At 44.6% G+C, this 25,616-nt stretch overlaps 1 long non-coding RNA gene across 3 annotated transcripts in view; it reads left to right on the top strand.

Annotated features, from left to right (window-relative positions):
• LOC126995674 (uncharacterized) overlaps positions 1-25,616 on the top strand; it is a 279,072-nt gene that overhangs the window by 28,442 nt on the left and 225,014 nt on the right. For all 3 annotated transcript variants that reach the window (XR_007750641.1, XR_007750637.1, XR_007750638.1), the window contains exon 2: positions 9,888-10,008. This is a non-coding gene — a long non-coding RNA (uncharacterized LOC126995674). The remainder of the gene's footprint in view (positions 1-9,887; positions 10,009-25,616) is intronic.

The following is a 25,616-nucleotide window of genomic DNA, read 5'->3' as shown; positions in this document are numbered from 1 at the left end:
CACACATAACCACAAATTTAGCCCCCAGAAAATCCCTCTCCCCATGTATTACCACTTCATCTAACCTCCTAAAAAAAAAAAAATCATCCACTAATTAACATCAAGCTGAATTTATTTACTCATGACCTTAAATTCATAACTCCTCTTTACCATTTAGACGTTCCGGACTAGTTGGTTTCGAGGAGAACTTTTTTGTGTATCGATAAATTACGATAATCAAGATGGCATTTATGTATACAGGTGTCCTTTTGGCGAGGGAGAGAACGAGCGGTGACCGTAATACTAGTGGTGGAGATACGGTAGGTGTGTGGGCAGGGGGGGAGGACTCAACAGGTGGAAGAGGCAACAGGTGGAAGGACGAGGGAGGTGGGGGGGGGTGATGAAGGCGGCGGTTCCACGTAAAAGGTGAAAGGACAGGAGTTGGGGTGAAGGCTGCAGGTGGAATTGCGTGGAAGTAGCTGGTTGGAGGTGAGAGTCATGCATGTGGAAGGGCTGGGAGAGAGTGGATGGAGGGAGGGCGAGTTTTTATTTACAGCTACTCTACTGGTGATAAAGATGGAGGATGGTAGTGGAGGTGGAGGAGGAGGAGGAAAAGTGGAAGATGCAAGTAAAAAAAAAGTAGAAGAAGGTGGAAGATTGTGTGGTAAAAGTGTAGAGAGGGAAGGTGAAGAGGGATCCAGGTGGTATTTCACAGGTAATAAAGGAAGATGATTGTGGGAGCGGTAGAGGTAAAGGAAGATAGGTGGTGGAGGCTGCTGGTGGGAGAGTTAGGTTGACAGGTAGGAAGATAAGGTAAAGAGTGGTTCAGGTACTATACAGGCAATAAAGAAAGGTGATAATGGTATGGATAAAAGGTAGAGGATGGAAGCTGCAGGTTGGAAATTAAAACCAACAGGTGAAAATATTGGGTAAGAAAGGTAAGATGAAGATGGCCCAGGTACTTTACAGGTGATGAAGAAAGGTGGGGATCTTGATGGTGGGAAGATGATAGTTGATGCAGGTTGTAGGTAGAATATTAAAGCCAACAGGTGGAAGTATTGACTAAAAAAGATAGGATGAAGATGGTCCAGGTACGTTACAGGTGATAAGGAAAGGTGGGGATGGTGATGGTGGGAAGATGATAGTTGATGCAGGTTGTAGGTAGAATATTAAAGCCAGCAGGTGAAAATATTGAGTAAGAAAGGTAAGATGAAGATGGCCCAGGTACTTTACAGGTGATAAAGAAAGGTGAGGATGATGGTGGTGGGAGTGGAAGTCGAAGAAGATAAAGTGGTGGAGGCTACAGGTAAGAAGGAAGGGAAAAAAAAAGAGGCGGAAGTGTTAGGTAGGCGAGGAGGGTGAAGATTGGTCCAGGTAACTTCACAGGTAATTAAGGTGGCGATGGTGGTGATGACAGAAGATGGGTTAGGGAAGCTGTGGGTGGGAGAGTAAAATCATCAGGTGAAGATAGGGTTGAGAGTAGCCCAGGTGAATATACAGCTGATAAAGAAAGGTGGTGTTGATGGCGGTTCTACGTAAAAGGTGAAAGGACAGGAGTTGGGGTGAAGGCTACAGGTGGAATTGCGTGGAAGCAGCTGGTTGGAGGTGAGAGTCATGCATGTGGAAGGGCTGGGAGAGAGTGGATGGAGGGAGGGAGAGGTGTGTGTGTCTGATAGTTGTATAAGATAGGTGGTTGGGTCTACAGATGGGAGAGCAAAATCATCACATGGAAATAAGGTTAAGAATAGTCCAGGTAAATATACAGGTGGTAAAGAAGGGTGATGATGATGGTAGTGGTGGTGGTGGTAGCAGAAAATAGGTGGTAGAGGCTGCAGGTGGACGAGTCTCTTACTTGCACGGGTGTCGCAAGGTGTAGGTCGTCCACAGCGGGCTGCAGGGAAGTCTTTGCCCCCTCACAGCAAAAATACACCGACCCCCCCCCCACCCCCACCTTCCTCCCCTTCTCCCCCCTTCCCTCTCCTCCCTCGCGTTCCTCCTCAACTCTCCAATCCTCCCCTTCCCCTTTCCTCGTCCTTATGTCCCCCTTCCCTTTCTCCTCCTCCTCCTCCTCCTCCTCCTCCTCTTCTTCTTCCTCCTCCTCCTCCCACTCCTCGTCCTCCTTCTCCTCTTTTGTATTTCATCGTTGTTGTTTTTTTTTCTCTCTCTCTCTCTCTCTCTCTCTCTCTCTCTCTCTCTCTCTCCTCCACGACCCCCCTTCCCCCCCCTCGAATTGTGAGAAATGATTGTGTATATGCAAATAGACTTGACAGAACAACGCATAATTATAATATAAAGAAAGAAAGAAAGAAAGAGAAAAGGAAAGAAAGAAAGAAAGAAAGAAAGAAAGTGTGTGTTCTTGTTATCAAAATCATGCGCAAAGCGATGTTTTAAAATTGCGTGGAATTGAAAGAGAAAGAGAAAAAAGAAGTGTGTGGAGGGGTTCCTAGTATGTGTGTGTGTGTGTGTGTGTGTGTGTGTGTGTGTGTGTGTGTGTTTTATGGACTATACACAACAAAGGAAAAAAAAATATGTTTGTGGTGTTTTAGCGTATTTTTCGTGGTCAATAAACTAACTGTGTGTGTGTGTGTGTGGGTGTGTGTGTGGGTGTGTGTGTGTGGGTGTGTGTGGGTGTCTGATTTAAGCCTTTGTGTTTGTATTAGCTCTTTTTGACTCATTCTGTACATCTGTTTGTCTATGATTATGCGTGCGTGGGAGTGGTGATGCCGTGGGAGAGAGCATTGTGTGATTGGGTGGTGGTGGTGGTGGTGGTGGTGATCATAATTGGTGATGTTTTATTGGTAAGCAATGTTCGAGGTGGAGGTGGTGGTGGTGGTGGTGATGGGGTATGTCGCGTCTCTGCTACTGAAGGAGTGGGGGTGATGATATTTATTTTGGTGTTGACGGCATGATATTGATTGTGGTGGTGCTGGTGGGGGTGATGCTTGTTGTGGTAGTGCTGGTATCGGAGGTGATAGTCGTGGTAGTAGTGTTTGATTGTAGTGGTGTTAATCCTTAGAGTGTTGCTTGTATTATAGTGGGGTTGCTTCTGGTAATGGTGATGGTAGGGTTAGAAATGGTAGCAATGGTGGTCATGATGTTGGGTGCGGATACAAAGGAAGGGTTAACTGTGGTGATGGCGAGGATAAGGGTGATGCTGGCGATGTGTGCTTGTGATGATGATGGCGGTGGTGGTGGTGGTGGTGGTGGTGTGTGAAAGTGGTAATGCTAATAGTGGTAATGATGGTGGATAGAAGCTGTAATGATGGCGGGGATGATGGTGGTGGCCGCCGCGGCAGGACGGCAGCAGGGAGGGCGCTGACCCGGGGAAGGTCAATGTCGCTCGCTGGGGCGCAGCTCGCCAGTACGTGCCTCCGCCGCGAGCACGGTGCCCCTCCCGGCGGGGGCGTCTGCGGGGAGGCTTTCCTGGACACCCCACTCATTCTGTCTTGCACCCCCCGCGGAGGGAGGCAGCGTCCCAGCTATAGGTCAGCACCCCTGATGAGGAGGTTCAGAGGTCAGCTCTGCTCTGCAGCACCACAGCCTGTTAGGCATTGTCCCTCTCATAACTCACCGTCCCATCAGACGGTCACTGTTGTAATGGTCGCCGCGGCACACCGGGGAGGTCACTGTGGCGAGGCAGGTCACTGCTCCTGGGAGCGGCCACAGCTGCAAGAGTTGTAATTGTTGCAATAGCTGCAATAGTCGTGTGCTTATCTGAGTCCAGCTTCTGATCAAGATCCACTATCCAGGGCCACTCCACCAGTCTGCTGAGAGTCACTGCCCCGGAATATCACTTCTGAGGTCACGGCTCGACGCTGGGGTTGCTGCCCTTGAGGCGCGGGGTCGCTGCCCGAGCATCCCGCAGGCATCAAAATAGCGGCCTCTGCCCAATACGACGCTGCCTCAGGTTCATCAGGCCACGGCCTCGCCAGCACGTCTCGGGGCGGCACAACACCCTCAATCACACGCACATCACGCTCCGCCTCCTCTGAAATCACGTGCAAACTTGTCCGGATATGTGAGGTATTTTGGGAAAGGATTTAAAGGTTGGACATAAATCAGAACTGCCTCAGCCTGGCCTTGACTCCTTGATCAGTTTGTTGACATTGGCAGCGCACGACCCTCCGAGTTTGTATAGATTAGCAGGGCGTATCATCTAAAATTACGGCAGGAATCAGGATAATTTGTTTTCCGTCGCTTTGCATATTATTACTTGATCAACGCTGAAAGAACCACTCAAAACAAGCAAGTTCGAACCCACACTTAGCTTGTGGGTGTGGGTATGGGTGTGGGTGTGGGGGAGGGGGGGCCATGTGTGTGTATTTCAGTATAGAAAAGGACAAACTTTCAACACCCAATAAGAGCAATAAATTGATAACTCACATGAGCGTAAAATATGTTGGTCTGTACAGTAAGTTTTTTTTTTTTTTTAAAGTGTTGCCTTATACCGCCGGTCGGCTCATTTGTAGAGTGAAATTAAACACTTCCCAAAGAATCGCCGGAAACACGTCATTCCACCGATTCCCACCACTTGACTTCCTCGCCGTCACCGGATTTTCGTATTCCTTATTTAAATCAAACAAACTCGGACTCACTGACGACGATGTAACTAAATCATCCTTATTATTATTGTTGTTGTTGTATTTCCATATCCATTCAAACGGACCTTGACTTGAGTGATGACCCAGAGTTTAGGAACAGTGGTAGTAGTGATTGTGATAGTATTGAGAGCAGTAGTAGTTGTAGAATATATAGCAGTAGTAATAATGACAGTAGTAGCAACAGCATTTGGTACCACTTTGAAGTAGTTATGTCTTGTTGCTTTTGTTGTTGTTGTTGTTGTTAGTGTTAGTGTTGTTGTTGTTGTTGTTGTTGTTGCACTCGTAAACCCTGCAAGAATCTCTCCTTAAGAAACACGTGACGGCAATAGGAAACAAAAAACGAGAGAAAAACGAGAGAGAGAGAGAGAGAGAGAGAGAGAGAGAGAGAGAGAGAGAGAGAGAGAGAGAGAGAGAGAGAGAGAGAGAGAGAGAGAGAGAGAGAGAGAGAGAGAGAGAGAGAAAAAGCACGCCAAGTAATGGAATAAGGCCACAGGGGAAACTACGAGGCCGACACATAGACAACGGGAACAATGGACCGAGGCGAGACACTTGGCAGGAGATGACAGGAGGGAGGCTGTGTGTGCGTGCGTGTGTGTGTGTGTGTGTGTGTGTGTGTGTGTGTGTGTGTGTGTGTGTGTGTGTGTAAGATAGACAGATAGATAAATAGATTGAGAGAAAGGGAGAGAGAGAGAGGGAGAAAGAGAGAGAGAGATGTTAAGGGAGGTAATTAAGGTTCATCCAGGTGAGAGGAACCGAAAGCCACGCACCTGAGGGAGGAAGAGGAGAGGAGTAGTTCACCTGTGTCATTACCTTTCTCTCTCTCTCTCTCTCTCTCTCTCTCTCTCTCTCTCATTATATCTTTTCCTATACGTTTATTTATTCATATATTCTTTTAGCTCAATAATTCTTTACATCTACTTAATTAACTTGAGCCTCACCAAATAAATAACAAATAAGTAACAACAGCCCAGACAAGATTTACCCTTTTCCCTCTCTTTATTTATTCACCGTCATTTTGGGGGATTAATATTCATGTTTTTTTTTTATCATTTATAGATTTGATTTAGTAATTGACTGTTTAAAGTGACGAAACATAAGAGTCATCGAAAGGAAGCGAAGGCCACCACTTGATTGCCTGTCACATTCCATTATATATTTTTTTCCACAAACATTTATTCGTTGAAAGAGAGAAAAAAAACAAAACATGATGGTTATGAACTGAAGAGGAGAAAATGTAATCTAAACAACCCTTTCCTCTTTTCACACCTTCTCTTTCCTCCCCTTCTCCTCTTCCCTTCCCCTCCTCTTCCCTTCCCCTCCTCCTCTTCCCTTCCCCTCCTCTTCCCTTCTTCTTACTCCCCCCTCCCCCCTAATATACATACCTGGAAACTATTACCTGTCAAAATTAGGGGAATAGGGGACAGGGCAGAAGGTGAGGAAAAGGAAAACGAAAAACGAAAAGAAGAAGAAGAAGAAGAAAAAGAGGCAAGGGCGGCATCGTTCACAGTGTCGCCTCCAGAGAGCGAGAGGTAGTCGGAGGTGAACGCCCGGCTCCAAGGACTCCCTCCGCTGCCGTTCAGTTCATCCCCGTTCACCAGGCGTCCACTGCCCCCGCGCACGTTCATTGGTCTCCTCTTCCTAGCGCTGAAGGATGAGTGAGTGAAGGAGGAGGTGGGGGTAGATGAGTGGTTGGAGATGGGCAGGTAGATGGGTGAAAGGGGGGTGGGTGGAGAAGTGGGAATGGGTAAGAGGGGGGTGGAGAAAGGAGGGTGGGCAGGTGGAGGTGGATGAGCTGGAGAGGTAGGAAAAGGAAGGAGGATTTGGAGGGTGGAGAAAGAAGGATGAGGATAGAGCAGGATAGTGGAGAAGAGGTGGAGGAGAGGTGGAGGGTGGAAGAGGGTGGGTGGAAGGGGAAATGTCACTCACCCAGGGTCAGTAGTCAGCAATTATCTGTGTTAATGAAGGTATTGGGTGACTGAAGCTAATTAAGTGAAATCATGAGTGTTTTTTTTACAATCCTGCTAACTCGTTTACGGCGTGATGGATGTATAAATCACTCCCAGTCGGTTGGTGAGTCAGTAATTGCGTGGATATGAAAGTATTTGGTTGCTGAAGTTAATTATTTACTGTTTGGTGAAGTAATGAAAAGTTTTTATCACCCGAGTTTCAATTTCAGATTATGATTATTATTATTATTATTATTATTATTATTATTATTATTATTATTATTATTATTATTACTCTGTGTTATCATTATTATTAGTAGTAGTATAATTTCTTATGTTCGTTGCATACACATTTGCATCATTATTATTATTTTTTTTTTTTTACATGTAACATACTTATGATCACATTGTATTTCCTCCATTGCCTTTGACATTATTATTATTATTATTGTTTTGCTTCTTCTTAAATGTTGCAGTTGTAAATGTTTTAAATGTGTTGAATTAGATGTTGTTGTTTTTCTGTATCCCGCGTTGTCAGATTTCTTTTATAACTTTGACTCCCTCATCTTCTGTTCTCTTCTGTTCTCTTCTCTTTTCTTCTCGTCTCTTCTCTTCTCTTCTCTTCTCTCTTCTGGTCAGGCGGTGGAGGCAGGGCGAATCATGAAAGCGAGTAGGGATGGATGACCTCGTGAGAGAGAGAGAGAGAGAGAGAGAGAGAGAGAGAGAGAGAGAGAGAGAGAGAGAGAGAGAGAGAGAGAGAGAGAGAGAGAGAGAGAGAGGTGAGTAAGTTATTCAGGTAGATGTGTCTTTGTAATTAGAAAGAGAAATGAAAGGTGGTGGAAATTGAAAGTCATCACTCACACAGGTAGGAAGAGAAAGAGTTAATCACAGGTGAGCGATGCGTCGGGATGGGACTTAATTCATTCATCATCTACCCGTGAATAAGTGATATTTTTTTATTTACTCATTTATCCATTCATTCATTCATTGCGTGGAGAGGTAAAAACATATCATATACATTTTTTTTATCACAATTCCTCCTTCAATCATCTCCTTATTACCTCCTTTTCAATTATCTCTTCCCTCTTCCTTACTCTTCTTTCGTGTGATGAAGCAAGTGGGAGTGGGTGAGTGAGTGATGACTGACGTGACGGTTGTAATGACTGGGCTTGTGGTGACTGACTGGCTGAATGGTGACCGTGGTGGTGGTGATGGTGGTGTTAAAAGGTATGTCATCACCAGGTCATCTGTCTTCTGTGGGCAGGAAGATCATTACAAGGCCAGATCAGCTCACCTCCTCCTTCTCTTCCTCCTCCTCCTCGCATTCTCCCTTGGTTGTGCTCGGCGGTGGGCAAGGACCTGAAGGGAGAGCGTTCACCCTCACACTGACTGATGCTCTCCCTTCCCCCCCCCTTCCCCTTCTTCCCCTTCCCTTCCCTTCCGCCCTTCCTCCCCTCGTCACCTCCACCTCCTCTTCCTTACCCCTTGTCTCCTCTCCATTCTCATCCTCCATGTTCTCTCACGCCCTAATCTCCTCCTCCTTGTTGTTTCTTCTCTTCCTCCTCTTCTTTCTCCTCCTCCTCCTCTTTTTATCCCTCCCTCCACGATCCGTCTTTTGACCCTCCTTCGCATTCTCCTCACTCTCTCTCTCTCTCTCCCTCCACATTCTTCCAATGTATGTCCTCCTCCTCTTCCTCCTCCTTGAACTCCTCACTCTCCTCCTCCTCTTCCTCTGCTTCTTTCTCCTCTCCTTTTTGCTCCTCTGTTATTCTCCTTGTCTCTCTTCCCTTCCTCCTCCTCTTCCTCCCTTGCCACTCCTCCATCCTCCTTGCCTCTCCCTCGCCCTCCATGCCCCTGTTACGCCCTTCCTGCCCCTCCCGCGCCGACCCTGTCCCTCCATGCCTTCCCCTTCCTCGCCCTCTCTCCCTCCCCTTCTCTCCCTCTCCCTCTCTTTCACCTTGAGATGGAAGAAGCGAGCCTCCAAGGACAATGGTTAGTGTCCATAAGCCCTCGTTGCTGTGTCCGGGCCTCCTCTTCCTCCTCCTTCTCCTCCTCCTCCTCCTCCTCCTCCTCCACCATCAGGCCTTCCGTACCAGGTCTCCTCTTCCTCCTCCAGTAGTCTTTTTCCACCACGAATCTTCCTCTTCCTCCTCTTAATCCTTCTAATCCACCTTTTTCTTTTATTCCTCCTCCTCCTCCTCCTCCTCCTCTTCCTCCTCCAGTAGTCTTTTTCCACCACGAATCTTCCTCTTCCTCCTCTTAATCCTTCTAGTCCACCTTTTTCTTTTATTCCTCCTCCTCCTCCTCCTCCTCCTCCTCCTCCTCCTCCTTCCCTTACTTCGCCTGGAGGAGGAAAGTCAAAAGAGGACAAAACGATTTTTAACTCCAGAAAGTTTTAGGTGAGAAGAGCTTCGTTTGTTTTCTGTGTGTGTGTGTGTGTGTGTGTGTGTGTGTGTGTGTGTGTGTGTGTGTGTGTGTGTGTGTGTGTGTGTGTGTGTGTGTGTGTGTGCGCGTGTGATTGGGGGTATGTGTGCACGCGTATTTTTTTTTTTTATTATGAAAGAATGATGATGCAAAATTGCGCCTACTCATTTATGGATTTTAAAAGCACACAACGCTGGAAAAGCCGATTTACACACAAAGAGACGAAAAAAAATCATGAATATTGTAAAGTAAGTCTGCTTGCGCGCATGTGAAAGAGCGAGGCTGAAAAAGAAAAAGAGATCTTGAATAAATAAATAAACAACGGAAGCCGATTATGTCAAAACGCTATTTCGTCTTCTCTTGTGGGTACTAGAGGTAATAATAATAATAATAACAACAATGATAGTAATAATAATAATAGGAGTAATAACGATAATAGGAGGCAAATAAGGGTAAAAAGGGTGATGAGATGGAACAAAAATATTAGTAGAAAGAAAAGGATTATGAGGAAAGGAGGAGGAGGAGGTTTTAGAGGTGGATGAGGAGGTGGAGGAGGAGGAGGAGGAGGAGGTTTTAGAGGTGGATGAGGAGGTGGAGGAGGTGGAGAGTAGTGAGGAATGGAGAGGATGAGCGTGTTGTCAGTGGTTGAGGATGTGAGGAGAATCTGAAAGGAGGAGAGATGGAGGAGTACTGAAGGAAGAGGAAAGAGGGAGCAAATGAGGAAGAGGAGGAGGAGGAGGAGCAGTGGAGGGTGGCGTTCGGGTCATACAGGTGGAAGAGGAGGAGGAGGAGGAGGAGGAGGAGGAGGAAGAGGAGGGTGAAGGAGAAGAAAGAATCAAGGAGCGGTGGAAACAGAGGAGGAGGAGGAGGAGGAGGTCACGCCATGCTGATGAGGTCAAGACATCGAAGTAAATTATGACGTTTTTTCTTGTTACAGATCCGGCCCTCGAAGTCACTGGCAGCTTCTTGCGGGGATGCGAACTCCAAATTAAAGGGCGTTATAACCTTTACCTCTGCACCCCGATCCCCCCCCCACCTCATCAGGAAGAGCGTCAGGGGTGAGTGTTCCGTGTATAGTTTATTTTATACGTAAATTTCAACGTGGTACTTACGGTTTCCTCAACTTGACGAAGATGAGATGAGGCTGCTGTTTGAGGTGCAGGTCGGGGGTGTAGGAATCCATGATGTGGGGTGAAGGGCCTTTGTGATGAGGGAGGGTGGAGGTGAAGGAAGGGTGTGGGTGATAGAGGAATGGAGAGGAGGTGGAAGAGGAAGAGGAGGAATGTAGCAATGGTGGTGACGGTGCTGATTGTTATTATGATGGGGAAGTTTGAAGGGTAAAAGGAGGGAGTTATAGAGTTTAGACACGGAATGAGATACAGGACAGAGTGGAAACTAGCATCGGGGAAGTTTGTGAGGGAAAAAGAAAAGGGAGAGACAGTGATATGAAAGGTGGAGGTAGAGCAGAGTGGAAGCTATTGGAAGAGGGTGAAAAGGAGGGAGAGACAGAGAGATAGAGGGTGGAGGTAGCGCAAGGTGGAAGCAGTTGGATGAGGGAGGAAAGGAAAGAGGGAGAGGCAGTGAGATAAAGGGTGGAGGTAGAGCAGAGTGGAAGCAGTTGGATGAGGGAGGAAAGGAAAGAGGGAGAGGCTGTGAGATTGTGGGTGGAGGTAGCGCAAGGTGGAAGCTGTTGGATGAGGGAGGAAAGGAAAGAGGGAGAGGCAGTGAGATAGAGAGTGGAGGTAGAGGAGATTACAGCCTGGGAGTACTAGAGGGGTATAAAGAAGGAGAAGAGGAGGGACAGACAGTGAAATTAAGGATAGAGGTAGGGCGGAGTGGAAGCTGATGTTATGATGAGGTCTGAGAAAGGAGAAAAAAATAAAGAGAGAGGGACAAAGGGAGGATAGAGAGACAGCAGGATAAATAGAAGACGAGGTGAGAGCAGGAGCAGGATGGCCGATAGCTCCTCCTCCTCATCCTCCTCCTTCTCCTCCTCCTTCCTCCAAGTGGCGAGGTGCAGGTGTGGCCTCTGCTTGCACGGAGGTGGTCGTGAGGGGCGGGAATGAGCGTCACAGGTTAATGAGAAAAGCCACACCTTCACCTGTACCCTCCGTCCGGGGCCCAGAGACAGAAAAAGAGGAGGAGGAAGAAGAAGGGAGAGGAGGAAGAGGGGGAGGAGGGAGAAGTGAAGGATGCGAGGGCCGGTAGAGGGCATTGGGATGTTTTCAGGTGAGGGCGCCGCGGCCATCCACAGGTGTCCGGCCGTTGTTTTTGTTGTTGTTCTGTTGTTTGTTTACTTCCAGATGGGTTCTTGCGCCATTCCCTCCTCCTGTTCTTGCTCCTCTTCCTTTTTTTTCTTCCTCCTTCTCCACTACTACTACTACTACTACTACTACTGCTACTACAAGAACTACTACAACTACTACAACCACCACCACTACTACTGCCACCACCACCACTACTACTACTACTACTACTACTACTACTACTACTACTACTACTACAACAACATCTGGGCGTGGCGTGGCCTTCTTACTTCACTTTTTTTTTCTCTCTTCCACATCAAAACAAGAATAGAAAATAGTGGTGTTATGACCCCCCCCCCCGTATCCCTCCCCTTAAACAGATCGACCCCCCCCCCCCCCTCCCACCCTTACCTGTATGCACCTGACGGATACCTGTTGATTTTTTGGGGGGGTATTGATGACCATCCCTGCAGACCCTTTAATTATTTTGCTTCTTTCTCCTCTATTTTTGCCTTATTTTTTCTTCCTTTCTTCCTCTTTTTTTTCTTATTATGAGCGGTATTCTCTCTCTCTCTCTCTCTCTCTCTCTCTCTCTCTCTCTCTCTCTCTCTCTCTCTCTCTCTTGTCTCTGTCTGTCTGTCTCTGTCTCTCTGTCTCTCTCTTCCTCTCTCTTTCTCTTTATTTCTCTTCTTTTTTTTCTTCTTCTTCTTCTTCTTCTTCTTCTTCTTCTTCTTCTTCTTCTTCTTCTTCTTCTTCTTCTTCTTCTTCTTCTTCTTCTTCTTCTTCTTCTTCTTCTTCTTCTTCTTCTTCTTCTTCTTCTTCTCCCTCTTCTTCTTTTCCTTCTACTACAACTACTTCATCACTTTATCTCCTCCTTTTACTCTTTACGATCCTCAAGTCTTCCGTATCTTCTCATCTCTCCCACTCGCTCTTCCTCCCTTCGGCGCCTCCTGCCTAGGGTGTCCAGGAACCTCGAGGCCTGGGGTGGTTTGCGGGTCGTTCACCGGAAGGCAGCCAGCGAGCGAAGGGAAGCGAAGGAAGGCCCGCCCCGAGTGTGTTCTGGCGGTGTTGCAATATTTAGCGGGTCGGTCGTTGCTCTGCCTCTCCTTAAAGTCGATAGCATTTGCGTTTGTCTTGGTCCATTATTTTACATTTCCCGGCGCGGCGTAGGAAGGGATTGTTGGCTGGAGGAGAGCGAGGAGGAGGAAGGAAGGTGCATTGGTATAGTCTCCTCCAGCACACACAGTTTATTTTCCTTTCTGGGTAGGCGTAGAAAGGGTTTGGAGTGTGGAGAAGAACGAGAAGGAGGAAGAAGAGAGGGTAGGTTTACAGGGTGGAAGAGGGCGCAGAGGAGGAAGAAAAGAGAGTAGGTATAGTCCCCTCCCGCACACACATTATTTCCCTTCTCGTTGCGTCGTATAGGAAGGAATTGGATGGTGGAGGAGGACGCGAAGAGAGAAGAAAGAACAGTAGGTAGGGTTTAAAGGGTGGAGAAGGGATAGAAAAGAGGAAGAAAAGAGAGTAGGTAGTTCCATCCTTCACACACACACACACACACACACACACACACACACACACACACACACACACACACACACACACACTATTCCCCTTCCTAATTGCGGCGTAGGAAGAATTTGCAGGATGGAGAATAGCGCAAAGGTAGAAGGGACTGTATAGGTTTAGCCCTCATACCCTACCTTCCCCCGCTCCACCCTCACCCCAAACACACACACCAAGCAGACGTAACATAAGCTCATTGGTGTTGATTCTCCGAGGTTAAGAATGCCATTGAGCTCATTAGCGCCGAAACGTTATAGCTGCCGGAAGCGTCGTGTGAGCGTGAGAGCTTTTTACCCTTCCTGCCTAACGCCTCACCCGGCCCATGCAACGCCCGCGCCTCCATGCAAACGTTCACCCCTCACTTACGACGAAGCGGAAAGGTGAAAGAAGGGGCAGGTAGGGGAAAGTAGGGGAGGAGAGGGAGAGAAGGGGAAGAAGATTGAGTAGTCCATAGTTTGTGTGTGATGCGGTGACGGAGAAAAAGGAAGAAGTAAAGGGGGAAAAAGGGAATAAAGAGGAAAATAAAAGAGAGTGAAGAAGGGGCGAAAAAGGAGTAGGATAATAAAGAGGATTCACCTGACAACGACCTGCAGAGAGAAGAAAGTAAGGAAAAGGAGGGGAGAAAAGGGAAAGAGGAGAAAAAGGAGGAGGAAAAGGAAGGAAAAGGAAGGGAGAAAAGGAAAAGAGGAGAAAAGGGAGGAGGAAAAGTAAGGAAAAGGAGGGGAGAAAAAGGAAAGAGGAGAAAAAGGAGGAGGAAAAGGAAGGAAAAGGAAGGGAGAAAAGGGAAAGAGGAGAAAAAGGAGGAGGAAAAGTAAGGAAAAGGAAGGGAGAAAAGGGAAAGAGGAGAAAAGGGAGGAGGAAAAGTAAGGAAAATGGAGGGAGAAAAGGGAAAGAGGAGTAAATGGAGGAGAAAAAGTAAGGAAAAGGAAGGGAGAAAAGGGAAAGAGGAAAAAAAGGAGGAGGAAAAGGAAGGAAAAGGAAGGGAGAAAAGGGAAAGAGGAGAAAAAGGAGGAGGGAAAGGAAGGAAAAGGAAGGGAGAAAAGGGAAAGAGGAAAAAAAGGAGGAGAAGTGAAGGAAAAATATATAGCCATCACTGTATGAACCCAGAGGAAGATAAAAAAGAGAAAAGAAAAGAAGAGGAGGAGGAGGAGGAGGAGGACAATGAGGAGCCCCAAAATGCCCTGACAAGGCTCCTGGAGAGGGTCAACAGCTTCCCGGGGCGTAATGATAACATGGGGGAGAGAGTACCTGAAGATGGGGAGGGGGTGGCTGGTGAAGACTAATCTACCCCGTGAATGCCTTTGTGAGGACGGAGGGGAGGGAGTGATGAGTTGCGGGAGGAGGAGGAGGAGTAGTAGGAGTAGGAGGAGGAGGCAAAGGTGACTGTCCTAACGCGTCCTCCTCAAAATAAACAAAGGAAAGAGATTTTGACAAGAGAGAGAGAGAGAGAGAGAGAGAGAGAGAGAGAGAGAGAGAGAGAGAGAGAGAGAGAGAGAGAGAGAGAGAGAGAGAGAGAGAGAGAGAGAGAGAGAGAGAGAAAGAGGGTAAAAAATAAAGGAAATAAGAAAGGGGCAGAAGAGAAGGGCGGGGAGGAGAAGAGGCGCAAGAAGGAGAGGAGGGAGTCTTGAGAACTATGATTACCGCGAGCAAGGTGTGTGTGTGTGTGTGTGTGTGTGATCTTCAAAGGCCGTGTGTTGCGTGTCCTTTTGTGTTCTTGCGCCACCGGCCGAAGCTTTTGTTCAGGCCGCCGCGGATAAGCCGATGAAACAAACACACACGCACAAAAAAAATAGAGTCGTGTAGTGAAAATCCCCCGACGCAATGCAGTCTTGATGCCACAGAAAACCCGCGGAGAAACAGTGCGAGGAAGGAGAAGGAGGAGAGGAAAAAAAAACTGTAATATCGTAAGAGAAAAAGATAGGAGGAGGAGGAGAAGGGAGGAAGGGATGGTGCTGTGAAGAAGGCGGAGAAAGAGAAAAGAAATAGAAACGAAAGAGATGAAACAAGAAAACGAACAAGGAGAGACAATCGTACGTGGAGAGGAAGCTGAAAAGGAAGAACTGTGAGAAGAAACAGTGCGAGGAAGGAGGAGGAGGAGGAAGGTGGGAAAGAAAAACGGTAATATTATAAAAGGAAAAGGAGGAGGAGGAAGAGGAAGGAAGGATGGTGTTGTGAAGCAGGCGGAGAAGCAGGAAAGAAGTAAAAAAAGAAAGAAACGGAATAAGAAAAAAGAAAAGGAGGAGGAGAAGGAAGAAGGAGGATGGTGGTGTGAAGCAGGCGGAGAAACAGGAAATAAATTGAAAAGAGATAAACGGAGCGAGGAATATGAAACAAGAAAAGACAATCGCTCGGAAGCAAGGAAAGAATAGTTATGAAAAGAAACAGTGCCAGGAAGAAATAGAAGTGGAAAAAAAACTAATATCATAAAAGGAGGAGGAAGAAGGGAAGATGGTGTGAAGGAGGCGGAGAAACAGGAAAGAAATACAAACGAATAAAACAGAGCAAGAAAAAAGGAACAAGGAAAGACATTCGTAGACGTTGAGAGGAAGCAAAAGAAAAGTGTTGAGAAGCTGAAGATGGAAACAAGAGAGGAATTCGCTCGGAAGGGAAGTAAAATAACGTGAAATATGATAAAAAAAAAAAAAAACACACAAGATATGCAGCGAAAAAAAGGGGAGAAAATGTTACTGCGTGTTAAGGAATAAGGGATAGGAGTGAAGGAGAAGACTTATATAGATTGCAGTGCCAATAATAAGGCTTAGAAGATGTCGATGTGAAGTTAGTGATGGAAATGAAGGATAGGAGTGAAGGACAACACTTATTTAGACTTCAGTGCTTGTAATAGGGGTTAGAAGATGTCGATGTGAAGTTAGTGATGGGTGAAAGGAATGAAGAATGTGTAGGTAGCGATTACATTTACATTTTAAAGGTTTATGAAAGTGTGGGAGAAAGGAATGGAAAATGAAGGAAGAGATTATGAAACCGTATTATTATTATTATTATTATTTTTTTTTTTATGAAGAATTAAGTGAAAGTGTGATAATAAGTTCCAGTCTCTCAATCCTTCATCCGCTTGACTATACTCTTCTTCCATCATCCTTTTCCTTCCTTATCCTCCTTCTGCATTCATCATTTCACTTCCTCTCATTCTTTATTCCTGCAACATTTTTATTCTTCTCTCGTAATTCATTTTTCATACGCTTTCCTTCTCGTCTCTTCGCTCTCACTCATTGCTCTTTCCTCCTCTCCCTTTTCTTACTCTTCGCCTTTTTTTTTCTGCTTCGTCCTGCTTCCATCACCCCTTCTCCTCCTCTTCCATTTGTCAGGCATTAAATTATCATCCATCTGCTCATATAATCATCTAAATTCAATTACCTTATCCTCGCCCCTTTTATCCATCTATCCCCATTCTTCCTAACCTTTACCTTCCCCTGTCTTTATCCCTTTGTATAGCATTCATCATCTCGTTATCTTTCCCAGCATCCATTTCTCATTCATCCGTTTGTCTCGTCCTCCATTTTTTCATTCCTCATTTTTCACCGTCACCTTCACCTTCCAAAGTCCATAACACACTCGTCTCCTCCTTCGCACACCTTCTTCTCCCTTATCACTATTCATTTTTTATTCATCAGTTTGTCTCCTCGTCTGGCATCCATTATCATTCTCCCCCTCCACCTTTTTCATTCATTCTTCAATCTCCACCTTCACCTTTCCTAGTCCGTACCACATTTATCCTTCATTCCCACACCCTACCACTCTTCTTCCTTATCATCACCCGTTTCTCATTCAACAGTTCGTCCCTTCACCTTGCATCCATTACTACTCTCCTCTTCTACACTTTTCATTCATACCATCGCATTTCTCATTCTACGCACGCCGCTTCCATATCGTCGCAGAAGACACTTAACAGACAGGTAAAGAGGGAGGTGAGGACATACAAGGGCTTCTACACGTGTCACAGGAGATATTAAAGGACAGGAAACGCCCATGTCAAAGCGGCAGAGAGACTATATAAATGAAAGGTGTTTAAGAGCATGAGCATAACACCCGCCGGTACACCATTAAAGGGCTGACAATTATAAGCATCCACAGGTGACGAGATAAATGTTTTAGGGATCAATAGGAATAAGCTATGGAAAGTGTCTCAGCGATAGAGGAGTGTGTAATAGCATGGACATAACTAACACATACCTAATAACGGGCCGTGTCTACCCATCTACCTGTGACTACCTGTGACGCGGAGGAAAAAGGTGTGGAAAAAAAATGAAAGAAAAAAAATGATGATAAAAATACAAACTGTCTCGCAGCCTCCCCTCACGCACGGAAGAGGAGACACGCGAATAGAAAACGGGATATCGGCCCAAGAGGAAAGAAAGGAAGAACATAAGAACATAAGAACGTAAGGAGTCTGCAAGAGCCCGGTAGCTCCTCTTGTGAACCTAAGCTCCTGTGAACCTAACCCCGCCTAATGTCGTTGGTCATGCATTTTTCTAATCTATTTTTTAATGTGACTATCGTATCGGCACTCACAACATGATTGCCAAGCCTATTCCACTCAGCTACCACTCTATTAGTAAACCAATTTTTGCCTATGTCCCTGTTGAATCAGAATTTATCCAGTTTAAACCCATTACTACGTGTCCTGCCCGGTACACTTACGATCAGAACCTTAATAATATCCCCCTTATTAAAGCCCTTCATCCATTTATAAACCTCTATCAAGTCACCTCGCACCCTTCGCCTTTCTAGAGAATGCAGATCGAATGACTTGTCGGTCCTTTGACAGATGGTCGTTGGTTCGAGTGGTTTGAACGTCGTTGGTGCCCGCATGAATCAAATACACTGTGCCTTCCTTCGCTCCCTCCGTGACAGGATCGACAGCAGAAGCAATGTCCTGTAGTCTCGCTCCAGATATGCATAAAAAAGGAGGAGGAGGAGGAGGAAAAGGGCAAAAGGAGGAGGAGGAGAGAGAGAGGGAGAGAGAGAAGGGAGAGAAGGGAGATAGGATAAAAAGAAAGGCAAACCATAACAAAGATAATGGAAAAAGGAAGAGAGAGGGGGTGAGACTGTGAGAGATCGTAATAAGAGAGAAGGGGGGAGGAGAGGACAGGGGAGTAGGGAGAGGGAAAGGAGGGGGAGAGAGAGAGAGAGACGAAGAGAAGGAAGCAGGGAGGAAAGGGGGGCGAGTTCGAGGTACAGTTGGGACGAGGCGCACTGACCACCGGGGAAGCACGGCTAGAGGTGCTCTTGGTTCCGCCTGAGGAGAGAAGGAACGGGATGATAGGGTCGCCAAGAGGGAGGGAGAGAAGAGGAGAGAGAAGGGAGGGAGGGAGAGGCGTGTAGTTCTGGTGGCTGGCTCCCTGGCTGGCTGTACCGTAATGCCAAGGCGTCATCTGTCTCAGGAACGAGGAAGAGAAGGCAGAGGAAGGAAGGAAGGAACGAAGGAAGGGTTGGAGGGCAGCGGAAGGTGGAACACAGGAAGTGGCTATTTATGGAACCAGACGGAGCGAGGAAGGGGAGAACAGACAGCTTGATACGAGACGATAACACTTGTACTACTACTACTACTACTATTACTTTTCCTTCTGCAGTGCCCTTTTGAACAACTCTTCCTGAAAAAAAAAGTAGACAAGTTAAAAAACATAAAAGAAGTCAAAGAAAGAGAAAAGACAGACACAATACTCTAAAAAGACATTCCCCTCTGCCGTTTGTGACCGGAATAAAAAGATCCATACGAAGAGCCAAGAATCACATATTTCTATAAGAATTCACCAACGTCTTTTCTAACGCGGAAGCGACAGCATATACCGACACGTGATCCGACCCTTTAAGCAGGAGTATCAGAGTCACCGTTGTGGGTACAGATGATGGACGTTCTGGAAGCGTGAAAGTGTTGGAGAAAGGGATGAAAAAATGAAGGTAGAGTTTACGTTTGCATTTTAAAGGTAAGACAGTGTGGAGGAAAGAGCAATGAAAGATGTAGGGAAAAAGGAGAAACTATTGCTGGAAGATATGGTTAGAAAGGAGTAGGGAATGAGATCGTAGGTAGAAATTATTTATATATTTTGAAGGTATATGAAAGTATGGAGGAGTGTAATGAAAATGTGTTGATACTGATTATACATGAATTTTGAAGGTATTGGCTTAGGAATTAAGGTTTTAGGTGTAATTAGAGGAAGGTCATGAAAGTAAGGGAGAAGGGATTGAAACTGTGTAGGTAGTGATTATGCTTGTATTTTGAATGTATTGGTTTCAGAAGGTTTTAGAAGGTATAGTTGAATGAGGGTTTTGAAAGTAAGGGAGAAGGTAATGAAACTGTGTAGGTAGTGATTATGCTTGTATTTTGAATGTATTGGTTTAAGAAGGTTTTAGAAGGTATAGTTGAAGGAAGGTTTTGAAAGTGTGGGAGAAGGGAATGAAAATGTAGGCAGAGACTGAACGTATGAAAGTGCAAAAGGAATGAAATAAACTTAGGTAGTGATTATGCATTTTGAAAATAATTGAAAGTGTGTGAGAGAGAAAGGAATGAACAACGGCAGCAACATATGAACGTGAGAACGACAGCAGCTACATGCGAACGTTGATGCGAATACTAATTAGGGAGGAGAACAAAATTAATGAGGACAGAAATGCACAAAGGAAATGACCAGCGCGATGATGAAGTCTGGGCACGAGCGAACGGAAGAAAAAAAACGCAAAAAAAAAGAAAGAAAAACAGAGCCGAGAGAGCCGGGAATGAGCGGAGGGAGAAAAAAAAGAACACAAAGAGAAGGAGAAAGAAGAGGAGGAGGAGGAGGAGGAGGAGGAAAAGAACTAATAAGAGGGAGGAGGAAAAATGTGTTGAAACGAAGGACAAAACACACGGAGGTAATGGACAGACATACGCAAAAGAAAAAAAAAATCCTTTGAAAGCAAAAGAAGAGAAAGGAGAGCAAGAGAACGTATTAGATAGAAGGAAAGAAAAAGGAAGCTGGAAAAGGGGAAAAAATAGTCGAGGCTTTGAGGTGGAATGAGAGAGAGAGAGAGAGAGAGAGAGAGAGAGAGAGAGAGAGAGAGAGAGAGAGAGAGAGAGAGAGAGAGAGAGAGAGAGAGAGAGAGAGAGAGAGAGAGAGAGAGAGTGTGTGTGTGTGTGCGTCTACGGATCATCCTCATTCGGTTACGCATTAGAAAGGAACACACGTCTACCTCCAGCCACGAGGCAAGGCCGCGTACACAGGTAAATGAACGCACACAATCACACACATACGCACACACTCACACACACATGCGCACAGGGATTGCTTATTTTGGCCCGTGTGCAAATTGAATCACCTGGAGGGTAAAGGGACCACAAAATTGTTTATAGGGAGCAGCATGGACCAGGGGGAGAAGGGGGTTGAGAGAGACAGGGGGAGACGAAAGGGAAAGAGGGGGGGAGCCGCGCCCTGCCCTGAGCTAAGGTTTGCTCAGTCACCCGTCAAACTGAAGACATCCCGACCTTTGTTTTCCCCAGGTAGTGAAACGCTCGGCCCACCTGGATCTAAATACGCACAAACGCACACACATACATACCATCGCTTATATAAGTCAGGAGAGCCGCCTGAAGGGGACCCGCCTCACCTGTTCACCCGAGACACACTGCTATTTTTATCCTGTGTGTCGTTGGGAAGCTGCTGGTCACTCGAGTCATACAATTTCCTCGACTTAATTCTTTTACGGTAAAGGAAGCAGGAGAAATAAAAGGAAATAAATAAATAAAATAAGTAAATAAATAAAATAAGGAAATAAAATACAAAAAAAAAATAGCACTGCTCCTAAACATGAAAGTATAGGGAAGAGTGACTGAAAGAGAGGTCAACTCACTCTCCTGAATCTAAAGTCCATCTGTTTTTCTTTTTCTTTTTCTTTTACTAAATAAATGAGTATGATAATGATCTCAGATGCCTTACAAGAAATAACATAAAGAGTCACTGCCCATGCGAGTCTTATACGTTTCCATGATGCATTTCCTGAATAAAACGTCGTAAGTATATTTCTTTTTTTTTCGTGTAAATGAATATGACAGTGATTTTGATGTCTTACAAGAGAGAACATAAAAAGGACTAAAAAATTAACTTCCCTCGACTCGCTTTCCGAAATGAGACGCCCTACTTTTTTTTTTCCTCAGCATGAAAATGAATGAATATGACAATGAATTCAGGACACCTCTCCTCCCGAAATTGACCCCTCTTTCGGCCACCTCCCTGGATTCTTTTTAGGAGCAGCGAGTAGCGGGCTTTTTTTTTATTATTGTTTCCTTTTTTGTGCCCTTAAGTTGTTTCCTTTGTTGTAAAAAAAAATGCCTTACTAGAGAGAACATAAGGATGACTAACCAAGAGTTGTTTTAAACGAGGATGGAGCAAAACGAGAAAGAAAACATGCTACGCGAGAGAGGAGGAAATGAAGAAAAATGCCACCATGGAGAGAACGGGAAGAGAAACAATGTAAGATAAATTGCACTAAACACAAAAGGAAGAAAAACGGCCACACAGGAGAGGAAGAAAATAAACATAACACTCAAAAGAAAACACGAAGAGGAAATGGCTGAGCTAACGGACCTGAGCGACAAAGAAATATCACATAGAAGGAGAAAAGAAGAAAAAAATGCTACAAACGAAGAAAAACGGGAGGAGGACCAAGTGAAGTTAAACGAGGACTGAAGAAAATAAGGAAGAAAAAATGTTACACGAGAGAGGACGGAAAGAAGAAACTATACCACACAAAAGAGAACGGGAAGAGAACCAAGATTTAATAAGGATTTAATAAGGATTGAACAAAAGAAGGAAGAACAGAAGTGGCTCACAAGAAAGGAGGAGAGGAAGAAAAAAAGTAAAACAAGAGAAGGAGAATGAAGAAAAACTACCACAAAAGAGAGAAAACGGGAACAGACCACGTGAAGCTAGACATGGATTGAAGAAAACGAGAAAGAAAAAAAATAGAAGAAAAGAAGAAAGGAAGAAAAAAAGTCAAACAAGAGAAGGAGAATGAAGAAAAACTACCACAAAAGAGAGAAAACGGGAACAGACCACGTGAAGCTAGACATGGATTGAAGAAAACGAGAAAGAAAAAAAATAGAAGAAAAGAAGAAAGGAAGAAAAAAAGTCAAACAAGAGAAGGAGAATGAAGAAAAACTACCACAAAAGAGAGAAAACGGGAACAGACCACGTGAAGCTAGACATGGATTGAAGAAAACGAGAAAGAAAAAAAATAGAAGAAAAGAAGAAAGGAAGAAAAAAAGTCAAACAAGAGAAGGAGAACCAAGAAAACATGCCACAAGAGAGAACGGGAACCTAAACAGAGACTGAAGAAAAATTAACGAAAAAAAACAAAAACAGAGCACAAGGAGAATGAAAGGAGGGAAAAAAAAATGCCGCACAAAAGAGAACGTGAAAGGAACCAAAAGAAGTTAAACGGGTTATTGAACAGAGGCGCATTGACGGCGGCTAATACAAATGTTAATGGCTTAGTGGGAAGTCACGCGCTGCAGCCTTATTGGACCGTCGCTATTCGTGCAATAAAAAAAAAAGAACGGATGATGATGTTCGTGCACTAAGGAAAGGAAACCCACAACACACTTCAATAGTAAAACAAAGATGATTTTTACATATTCTTTTCCTTTCCCTTTTTCTTATTCTCCTTATTCTCCTCCTCCTCCACCTCCTTATTGGACCGTCGCTATTCGTATAAAAAAAGAAAGAACGGATGATGATGTTCGTGCACTAAGGAAAGGAAACCCACAACGCACCTCAATAGTAAAACAATGATGATTTTTATATGTTCTTTTCCTTTCCCTTTTTCTTATTCTCCTTATTCTCCTCCTCCTCCACCTCCTTATTGGACCGTCGCTATTCGTATAAAAAAGAACGGATGATGATGTTCGTGCATTAAGGAAAAGAAACCCACAACGCACCTCAATAGTAAAACAAAGATGATTTTTATATATTCTTTCCCTTTCCATTTTTCTTATTCTCCTTTTTCTCCTCCACCTCCTACACTTCCTCCTCTTCCTCCTCTTCCGCTCACTACTTTTTTGGGTTTTGTTTCTTTTACTTCTTTTTCCTCCCTCTTTTTTTTTAACATTCTCTCTCTTTGAAATAATAACACAATACAGTTCTTTTCTTTTTCCCCACAATGGTTTCCAGTTTAACTCTTTTTTGGATCATATGACACTCCATAATACTTAAAAGAACCCCCGAAAAAAAACTCTCAATGGTCCCTCTTTCTCGCGGCATATCACTCACCCATACTACCTAAAGAAACTCCCAAAAACCCCTCTCAATGGTCCCTCTTTCTCGCGGCATATCACTCACCCATACTACCTAAAGAAACTCCCAAACCCGCCCCTCAGTGTTCCCTTATACTCGCGGCACATCACTTACCGCCTCACTGAAGAATAAAAAGAGAACCAGCAGCTGCACGATCGGTTGAGGCGTTTTAGAAGGCTCAGTTATTTAAAGTAGGTTAGGGCACGGTCAGCAGCGCAGTGAAAGGTGTTACGATGACAACCTCGGGATGAAAAAAGAAAAAAAAGAAAATATGTACATGCATGAAAAAAAAAGTAAACAAAAAAACATGAAAACCAGTACGATTCTTTTTTTTTTTTTCGTTTTTCTTTTCTTTTTTTCTTTCTTGCTTTCAGATGATGAGGTAACCCCCGCATTTGTGTTCTTGTATAACCCCGGGGAGTGATTCTCATTATGCGCGAACCGTTTTCTTTTCACACACACACATGAGCCGGGGGGGGGGGGGGAGGAGGAGAGGGCCCGGGGGTAACTTCTTTATTTTTGCGTGTGTGGCGGGCTGGGAGGGTGATTGGCCTTATTTGAGAAGTATTTTGCTGGCGTAATGAATGGGGTTGTTGGTCGTCTAATGGTTTCCTTAGTGCTTCAATTTTGCGATTTCACGGTTCACGGTTCACGGTTAATTGTCTTGATGCTTTCTGTGTGTTACGGAGTGGCATGAGATCTGGAAATGAGAGTGACAAGGAAGAAAACGGGAGAAAAGAAAGAAGAGGACTGTGAAGTGGTCTGACGAAGTAGAGGGAAGTAAAAGAAACGGAAAAGCGGTGAGTGAAGAAGAGGAGGAAACGAGGAAGAAAAGAAAAGGAAGAAAAGAAGAAGAGACTGAAGAAAAAGGAGATGAAGGAAAAAAAGAAGAAATGCATAAGAAGAAGAAGAGAAAGTGGGAAAGAAATATATAATCTTCGTTTTATTATTTCAGAGACAGAATGAAGGGAAAAGAACGAAGGGAAAGAAGTAGCAAATTATAAAAATGGAAGATGAGAGGAAAAGAAAGAAAACGAGAAGAGGAAATTGAAAAGAAAAAAAACAATGGTATAAGAAAATAAAAGTCGACGTTTCGTTATTTCATAGAGAATGAGGAAAAAAGGAAGGAAAAAAAGGCAGAGAAGAGGAAAGTGGAAGATGGGAAAGTGGAGGAACGGGAGAACAAGAAGGGAATGATAAAACGAATTGTGGATGATATTCCTTTTATTATTTCGAAGAGAGAATAAGGAAGAAAAAAAGGAAAAAGAGCCAGAAAAGAGGAGAATGGAAGAAGAGGAGGAGGAGGAGGAGGAGGAAAAAAAATAATAATAAGATAAAAAAAAGGACAAAATGGAATGATCTTTTTGTTACATGGAAGATATTACAGAAAAGATGAAATGAAAAGAAACAGAAAAGAAATAAAGTTTGAGACGAAGAAGTGTACGAAGAAAAAAATAATAAAGAAGGAAAATAGAAAAAAAATCGAATGACAAGACTTACGTTTAACTATTTCAAAGACAAAATGAGGAAAAAAATGAAGAAGCAATACCCGAAAAGAAAGTAGAATGAGGAAAACGATTAGTAGTAGGAGGAGGAGGAGGAAACAATATACCACCTCGCCATACATATTTGAGCTTATAACAAACCCATCAACATAAAAAAAGGGCTCGAAGTGGTGATCAAAAGACAGTACGTTCCACCATCATCCTCTTTTTAGGGAGTTGATGGGCTGGCCTGATGAGCGTCTTCCTCCATCCCATTCTCTTTTTCTCATCTCCCCTCATCACGCCTCCAGGTCCCAGGTCTCTTTCTTTCCTCTGTCTCCCTCTTTCTTAATCGTCTTTTTCTTTCTTTGTCATCTTTCTTGTCTTCCATCTCATTTTCTCTCTTTCTCATCTCCCTCCATTTCGTCTGTTCACATATCCCTTTCCTCTTTTCCTTACTCCATCTGATTCGTTGTTTGTCGTTCTCAGTTTTCTTTATTTTCTTCCTCTTTCTTTGTCATCTTTCTTGTTTTCCTTCTCATCCTCTCTTTCTCATCTCCCTCCGTCACACCTCCGTTTACATGCTCCTTTCCCCTTTACCTTCCTCCATCTGACTCCATCATCCTTCTTGTCTTCTCGTAAAGGTAAGCGTTCATCGTGGTTACCTTTTGAACTTTCTTTGTGGCTTATGTTCCCTCTCCCTCTCTCCCCCCCTCTCTATCTCTCTGCCGGTCTCTCCTCCAATCTCAGTCACACCTTCCACTCTCCTCCTCGTTATCAGCTCAATCTTTCCAGCCTTTCTCTCAGCAATGGGTCGATTAGCCACCTCAGCATCCTCCTTCATCTCCGTTCTCTCCAGCATCAGCACCTCCTCCATCTCCTCCTCGTCCTCCCCCTCCTTCTCGTTTCCCTTCTCACCTTCCTTTTTTCTTTTTCTTTCAAGTTTCATTCTCTTAATCTTCTGTCCCTGCTTTTTTTTTCGTCTTTCCCTTCTCCTCCTGTATCTTCTATTTCTCCTTCTCTTGATCTTTTTTCTTACTTCATATTTATTTTTGTTTTCCTCCTTCTTTTTATTTTTTCTCCTTCTCAT

Source organism: Eriocheir sinensis, chromosome 8, assembly GCF_024679095.1.
Source record: "Eriocheir sinensis breed Jianghai 21 chromosome 8, ASM2467909v1, whole genome shotgun sequence".
Taxonomy (NCBI): domain Eukaryota; kingdom Metazoa; phylum Arthropoda; class Malacostraca; order Decapoda; family Varunidae; genus Eriocheir; species Eriocheir sinensis.
This window is presented reverse-complemented; position numbering and strand designations above follow the sequence as displayed.